The sequence below is a fragment of the Periplaneta americana genome, unplaced genomic scaffold (genome assembly GCF_040183065.1).
Source record: "Periplaneta americana isolate PAMFEO1 unplaced genomic scaffold, P.americana_PAMFEO1_priV1 scaffold_24, whole genome shotgun sequence".
NCBI classification, from domain to species: domain Eukaryota; kingdom Metazoa; phylum Arthropoda; class Insecta; order Blattodea; family Blattidae; genus Periplaneta; species Periplaneta americana.
The window spans coordinates 65,087-72,988 of record NW_027185505.1 but is presented as its reverse complement, the minus strand read 5'-3'; the positions used below and the strand labels follow the sequence as shown (position 1 = coordinate 72,988).

The 7,902-nt window shown below is 44.7% G+C and overlaps 1 non-coding gene across 1 annotated transcript; it reads left to right on the top strand.

Annotated features, from left to right (window-relative positions):
• Positions 1–5,881: 5,881 nt before the first annotated feature.
• Positions 5,882–6,000, top strand: LOC138693930 (5S ribosomal RNA). Its single transcript, XR_011330614.1, has one exon. It is a non-coding gene; the product is annotated as a 5S ribosomal RNA (ribosomal RNA).
• The last annotated feature ends 1,902 nt before the right edge of the window (positions 6,001–7,902 follow it).

The window sequence follows — 7,902 nt, the reverse complement described above, 5'->3', positions numbered from 1 at the left end:
CCAGCTAGATTTGCTTTCTGGACCACTTTGAGCCTTGGCGCTTGTGATCGGTCGGACGGAGGATCACTCGTCCCGGCGGCGTTAACCCTTAATTTGGTAAATATATATAATGTGCAATATTATAGAACTGTGAAATTTTTTTTTAATTTTCCTAAGAAACTTTGTTATCCATCGTTCTATTAAAAAATTGTTTATTAACCTATAGGATACATTGCGATATTTGTCAAACAGGCTGTGGGAAAATGCTGATACGGTGAGGAATGGAAAGGGAGAAACCATTTATATTATTGAGGTGACCTTGAACTGAGGGTAGTAGGAACGAGACCTGGAGTACGGTACAACCGGCTCTTCCGAGAAATAACTAGTGGCCCTGAAAAGGGCCTTTTTGCGGGCAGGAGTACCTTTGTTAATTCAAGCCCTTTCGCCGCGGATGCGCCTAGCCAGCTGAATATCCTTGGGCATAATGGTCACGCGCTTGGCGTGGATGGCGCAAAGGTTGGTATCCTCGAAGAGACCGACGAGGTATGCCTCGCTTGCCTCCTGCAAGGCCATTACGGCTGAGCTCTGGAAACGGAGGTCGGTTTTGAAATCCTGAGCGATTTCACGCACCAAGCGCTGGAAAGGCAGCTTGCGGATGAGGAGCTCGGTGCTCTTCTGGTAACGACGGATCTCGCGAAGAGCAACTGTACCAGGGCGGTATCGATGGGGTTTCTTCACGCCTCCAGTAGCCGGTGCGCTCTTCCTAGCGGCCTTCGTTGCCAGCTGCTTTCGTGGAGCCTTGCCTCCCGTGGACTTACGCGCAGTTTGCTTCGTACGTGCCATCGCTTACTCCTTAGTCCTCGCAACCCAAGTTGACGCAATACAGTCGCCCCCGCTGCCCCCAAGAGGGGTATTTATGTCTTCGCCCGTTGAGAAGCCACGCCCCTTCCGTAATGTGATTGGTCCGCGGGTTTTAGTATATAAACCAAAAAATGACCCGCCGTCGAGATCACTTTTAACCTTCGTCACACGAGCAACATGACTGGACGCGGCAAGGGAGGCAAGGGTCTTGGCAAAGGTGGAGCGAAGCGCCACAGGAAGGTTCTCCGAGATAATATTCAGGGCATCACGAAGCCGGCCATTCGTCGTCTCGCCCGACGTGGAGGCGTAAAGCGTATCTCCGGCCTCATCTACGAGGAGACGAGAGGTGTTCTCAAGGTCTTTCTGGAGAACGTAATCCGTGACGCTGTAACATACACCGAGCACGCGAAGCGGAAGACAGTCACGGCCATGGACGTGGTATACGCCTTGAAGAGGCAGGGGAGGACTCTCTACGGGTTCGGCGGTTAGACTGCCTACACACGTCTGCTGCCGAATCCGTCGGCAAAACGGCCCTTTTCAGGGCCATAAAATCCGTCTAAAAAGGGCAGTAGTTGTCGAGATTAATTTAATTCACCTTTACTGTGTGACCACTAGCTCAACAGGCCAGTGCGGAAAACAGAACTTATTTCGTAGGGGCACTTCAGTATCAGCAAAAGACGTTGTAAGAAATGCCTCTCCGTTTTTCAAATGGGTCTGACCCCAACGCTTGGTATATCAAGTGGAAAGACCGGATTCCTCTGTGAAGCCTTGCTCCTCGGATTATGTTACCTGTTACTGTAAACTTCTGTAAGTCAATAATCACTGTCCGAAGAATTGGTGGGTAATATGACAACGCAGGTAGGCAATGCTCACCAGACCGTAACAAGGAACCGAGGGGATTGACACATACTGAACATCACATCACCACGTTTTTGCAATGCCAACTTTTAGGTCATAGGAATCCAGTGTGGTAAACACTGGGGAGAAGAGGTACACATCGCATGTCAGAACACAGGACTTCGTCCTGTCAGACAACTTCCACGTATAGCTTGCGTCATTTCGGTTCGAACGAAACGACAGAGAGAGGGGAAATTCGAACGCAAATTGTCAAAGCCTTCGATTCCTACGAGAAGGTCATGTCATCATCTCAGTATTGGGGTTCCTGCGCGTGCGGCCAATATGTGCACCAACAAACAAACGCATTAGGAACTCTATTATAACGCCGTAAGTTGTTCACCAGTTATCGATTTCTTATTCAAAATTAGTTTCATTCGTAGTATGTAGTAAAGTAAACTAGTATATTCAAACGTATATGTCTAAAACCACGATGGGCACCAAAGAAGGGGACTTGTGATTATTTTCACGATAATCTCCATTACTCTAATATGATAGAAATATATTACATAAATTTCGAAGCCAACTATGTACTTTGGCATCATCATCTAATTTAATTCGTATTGTGTTAAATTATATAATAATAATGAAACCTTTCTATATGCATCAGTATAATGTGTTATCACACAATAGCCTAGTAAATGTACAACGGTTTCAAGTACTTCAGTGCGAACCTGGGACAACGACATCGTTCAGAGCACAAAATTACAGAATGATGATATTAAATCAGCCCACCGGTATAGAGAGAGAGAGAAAGTTGACACGCGTAATGAAATTACATTACGAAGCCGTGAGAGAGGATTAACAATACTGGCTATTTCTGACTTTTGTGAGGTTAGTGGGGCCCTTAAAAGGGCCGTTTTACGGAGAAGGGGCTTAAGCCTTCTTCTCGGTTTTCTTCGGGAGGAGAACCGCCTGGATGTTGGGCAACACACCACCCTGGGCGATGGTGACGCCGGACAGGAGTTTGTTCAGCTCCTCGTCGTTGCGAATGGCGAGCTGTAAGTGACGAGGAATGATCCTAGTCTTCTTGTTGTCACGAGCTGCGTTGCCAGCCAACTCGAGAACTTCGGCCGCCAGGTACTCCATCACCGCGGCCAGGTAGACTGGCGCACCGGCACCAACTCGCTCTGCGTAATTGCCCTTACGCAAAAGACGGTGGATACGGCCTACCGGGAACTGCAACCCAGCACGGCTGGATCGAGACTTTGACTTTCCCTTCACCTTGCCTCCCTTTCCACGACCCGACATGATGCTACTCCTACTTGCAGCTGTTTAACTACAAGAACGACGCCTCGCCGGTGTCAGAGTTGATTGCTGGCAGAGCCAGCGGTCGTTTTAGGGTCTTACATTACAATGCCCTCTTCGACCGTGAGTGCTTGTGAGTGCAGTGTTAATAGAATGTTGGATATTTAGGGCTTTTATGAGATTGAGATTGAGACGTGGAAAGAAGACAGGTGGGTAGAAAGTAAGAAAGAAGATTTAAGAAGCAGATTTTAAGTTTTGATTTGTTGTTATTTGAGGAGTGACCATGAACTGTTTGTGATGTAAATTATTTACTGGGCTTGCGTGAATTTTGAATGTATTTATTTATTGTTTAGTTATTCAACGATAGCTATCATGCATCACTAAGCAGTGGTGAGGGCAGTCACAATTTGATTATATTGTTGTTATCCTTGTGTTTGTGCGTTGGCATTTTGACTTCAGCTATCCAGCAGTCGGAGAGATGTTCGCTGGTACGTTATGTTGTGGGTGGGGTATTTGATTTCGATTTCCTCTCGTTGTAGATGAAAGTGGATTGTTAATTGTATGTGTCGGGTTCTGGTCTATGACATGTATGTGAATTCCTCAACGATGGCATTCTTTTGGGGTATTTATGGGAGACAGACCGCGAATGAGCCGACTCCGGGAGACGAGGGGTGTTGTAGAGAGGGAGAGAGAGGGGGAGAGTTTAATGGTTATTTTGTGGATTGAAGTGATCTTGATAGGCTTGTAGGAGTTTTTCAATGGTTGTGTTCTTGTTGGTGTGTGGAGGATTGTTAAACATATGTTGTGTGTATGAGCGACGTAGTGCGAAGTGTGTGTATTTAGTGACTGTTCGGATTAGGTGTGTGGAGAGTGGTTTCGTTTTGGTGTGGATGTATACTGTGTCGTTTCTGGTATGTTTGGGTAGTCGAAATATCTGGCGCAATAATTTCCTTTCACGGGACTCAAATTTCTTTTGTGTTGAGGGTGAAGATTGCAATAGAAAGTAGGAGGAGTAGGTGCACTGGGATCGAACCAGTGCTTTATATAGGTGTAGTAATGTGTTGGCGTGGCAGCCTTGTCGTCTAATGCCGCTTAGGTAGCTTACTGCTTTAGTAGCTTTGTTGTATTTGTCCCATATTGTTTGCGCTATTGTAGTCCAAGAGAGTTTTGATGTGAGTGGAATGCCTAGATATGTTACTTTGTGTTGGAGTGGTATTAATGCTTGTCCGATTGTAATGTGTTGTCTGTTTGTGATTCGTGATTTTAAAGAGGGGCGGAAGACACAGGTTTGGGTTTTTTCGGTGTTGATGGTAATTCTCCAGGTGTTGGCCCACTCAGTGTACTGTCTCAGGGCGTTGTCTATTAGTACCCTGGCGGATCGTAAGCGGGGATGGGTGGCCCAGAAAGCAACATCGTCAGCAAACTGTGCCAGGCCCACTTGATTGTTGTTGGGTTGAGGGATGTCAGATACATATATGTTATAGAGCAGCCCACGGTAACCTTCACTTTTACGCCAACGTCAATAATCGACAGCGGACCAATCGTAAAGTCACAAACGTTTGCGCTGTTTCTATTGGCTCGCACTGGGAAGGCAGTACGGCATTGTCCCTGCGACTTAAATATTTTTCTCCCTCCGGGCTCATCATCAGACGAGCACCATGCCCCCCAAAGCTTCCGGAAAGGCTGCCAAGAAGGCCGGCAAGGCCCAGAAGAATATTTCGAAGGGCGATAAGAAGAAGAAGCGCAAGAGGAAGGAGAGCTACGCCATTTACATCTACAAGGTTCTGAAACAAGTTCACCCAGACACGGGAATCAGTTCAAAGGCTATGAGCATCATGAACAGCTTCGTTAACGACATCTTCGAGCGCATCGCCGCGGAAGCTTCGCGGCTCGCGCATTACAACAAGCGGTCGACCATCACCAGTCGGGAGATCCAGACAGCCGTCCGTCTCCTGCTACCCGGTGAGCTGGCCAAGCACGCCGTCAGTGAAGGGACCAAGGCCGTCACAAAATACACTAGTTCCAAGTAAGCGGGAGTGCTTGCTAGGGAATCAGCAACCGGCCCTTTTAAGGGCCACAAGTTATTCATAACAGAGTAGATGAATGAAGAACAACAGCGGTTCCCACCGAGTGAAAATTTAAATAATCACCCCGATAACACTTCTAGGATAGATAATACATTATAGGCAGTCCATGGGAGACTTGGATCCACGAGGCAAATTCGTTTCCTTAATAGTTTCGTACGACTTATATGAGAGCGCGGTGTCATTCCTACTCACTTGGCAGCATTAATTGTTGAGGGAAAACAACTTAGAAGGTAACTTGTCGACCGCGGGCATAATCCTTCCGCAGGCCACTACTGAGAATCTGTGGACATACGGGTAATCTATCTTTATTGAAACTCGGGTTCATAACATACGACTGATACTTTATATATCTGTCACGTAATCCATCAAGAGACAAATGTCCCCCCCCCCTAGTCAGTAGCGAGCTTCAGTCCATTCGTAGTAGCCGCCGGTGCAAGAAGTGAATTGAAGTTTGTGTGAAGTTCCGTAGTATGGCATGAAAATGATGTCGAAAATCCGACTACAGTTCCACAACCATGTGGTTGAAAGGAGGCTCCGCTGTTGAACAACAATCCACCTGTGGCTTAACTTAGAATGCCGACTAGCTGTTTTATTAATCCCGTGTCAATCCAGCAGTGTGTGACGTTGAAACGTAACCAAACTGCCGTTGATAGATAGATTTATCATCTATCCCAATGACATCCAACGAGCTTGGTAATTTAGGTACAGAGTCTAAGCAGGCAGTTTACGTGTGTGTGTGAGCGAGTGCAGGTTTTATCGAGTGCACCCCAATCCCATCGTCCTCAAGTGCCTACAGATTACGCAGTTTCATCGGCAACGGCCATACCATGTTGAAAATACCGGTTCTCGTCCGATCACCGAAGTCAAGCAACATTGGGCGTGGTCAGTACTTGGATGGGTGACCGCTTGGGAACACCACGTGCCGTTGGCGATTTTTTTTTTTACGTCACTATTTCCAGCGTGTTCTAATAAGACTTATGGGATATTATGTTCCCTTCCCTATTCCAGCTATAGCTTGGATGATGACGCCGCTGCATAATTGTAGAGTAATTGATAATTCTTAAGTACTTGCAGCTCCGTATTGAAACTTATGACTGGTAGCATATTCATATGAGACGGTTCACTTCTCTGCGTTTTCTCGAAGAAGGGAATATGTATTCAGGGGATTGTGAACGTACCTCGCGCTCTCCCTAGAAGTTAGAGACATTTTAGGTAAAGAATGTAATATACTGTACATATATGGCTAATTAAAATCCCATTAGTTACTACATTTCAGTGGGTAGTACAAATTCCATAATGAAAATATCTCTGTCCTAGTAGTTGTATCCTTTAAAGAAGCTCGTTGTTTTCCCATGATGAAGGGCAGAACTTGGTCGGTAGAAATTTAAACAGACTGCATTATCAGACCAGGCGTTATTTCAATATCAGCGTTTAGTTTAGGAAATATAGCAATAGCGGAGTTGGGAGAAGTAGTTATAGCATGTACAGTAAGTATAAACAGTTCGCTGTACTGTACAGTGAATATAAATATTTGAATGTACGATGGCAAAACATCAGACATACAGTACGTAGCTCACATATCTTAAAAAATAAATAAATAAAAATAAAGAAGACATTCTGAGGAGTGAGTGGAAAGTGCATATTATAATGAATATTTTTAACTCTCAGTTGACATTGAGAGAGAAAGCCATGCATCGGGGAACCGGTGACTGTTTTTGCGTTACCTTCTGCTATTGGCGTTGTTGGTTAGTAACGAATGAAAGAGGTAGGACGCGGAATCAAATGTCAAAAAACGATAGGGAAATAATAGTAACTGGTTGTATTTCGATCGAGCTCGGCGTGCTGATTCACCAGTGGGGTGTTTCACAAAGTTTACAATCTTTGGAAATTGTGAACTCTGTTTGTAAACTTCTGTTTCACAATCTTTGTTTGTAAAGGTGGACTGTACAAAGGAAATCAAATCTTTACGAATGAAATTTTGCGCTCTTTACAAGTGATATGTTTGTTTCACAACGAAGGAGTAATTTTACAAACGTGTAAACTAAACTTTACTAGTGAAGTTAGCACATTTTCTACAGTAGCCCTGTTGAAATAGCTTCTAATTGTGAATGAAAAAAATAAACACATATGTATAAAATCAATTTTATAGTAACAGGGTACCATTAAGAATTACACTGAAGCAGTTGTGATGTTATTGAGTAGTTCTAGCGACTCAGACGAAGATTTTGCATTTAGGCCTAACGTAGAATTTTCCGGCCACGTTCGTATCATTGTACGAATATTAATGAAAGGTTTCGAATGAATCCCGCGCTATACTTCAGAATACCGCGTTAGTTCTTATATACGAGGAACGTATTTAATAAATACTCGCACTTAAAGAAGAAAAACTTTGCACCGAAAACCAATCACTTAATAATGCAATGTCGGCATTACTTACGCAGTATTCTGAAGTCGTTCCGAATCCCATTTCGCTGTAATCTCTCCTACAAGATATGGGACATCACATGCAACATCTGAAAGGGAAAAGTGGTGCCCTAACCACAAAGCGAGAACTGCATTGGTTGCATAGTAGCTCTCAGTTCCCTGCGTTAGCAGATAAGAACGGAATTTATAAGATTACAGTGTGCAAAAGTTCACACATGGTAGTTGATGTTGTTACAAGATTGAAAAAACTCGAGGCGGGTTATTGATCACCGAATGTGCTTACTCGGGCAAAGGATTTTTATGCTCCTCCTGCTGGGTTCCCTAATGTTGGCGAGGTTATGGATGAAACAATAAAATATACTGATGGACCAGCAGAGAGCGAAGTTGATTTTAATGGATGGACATGTTA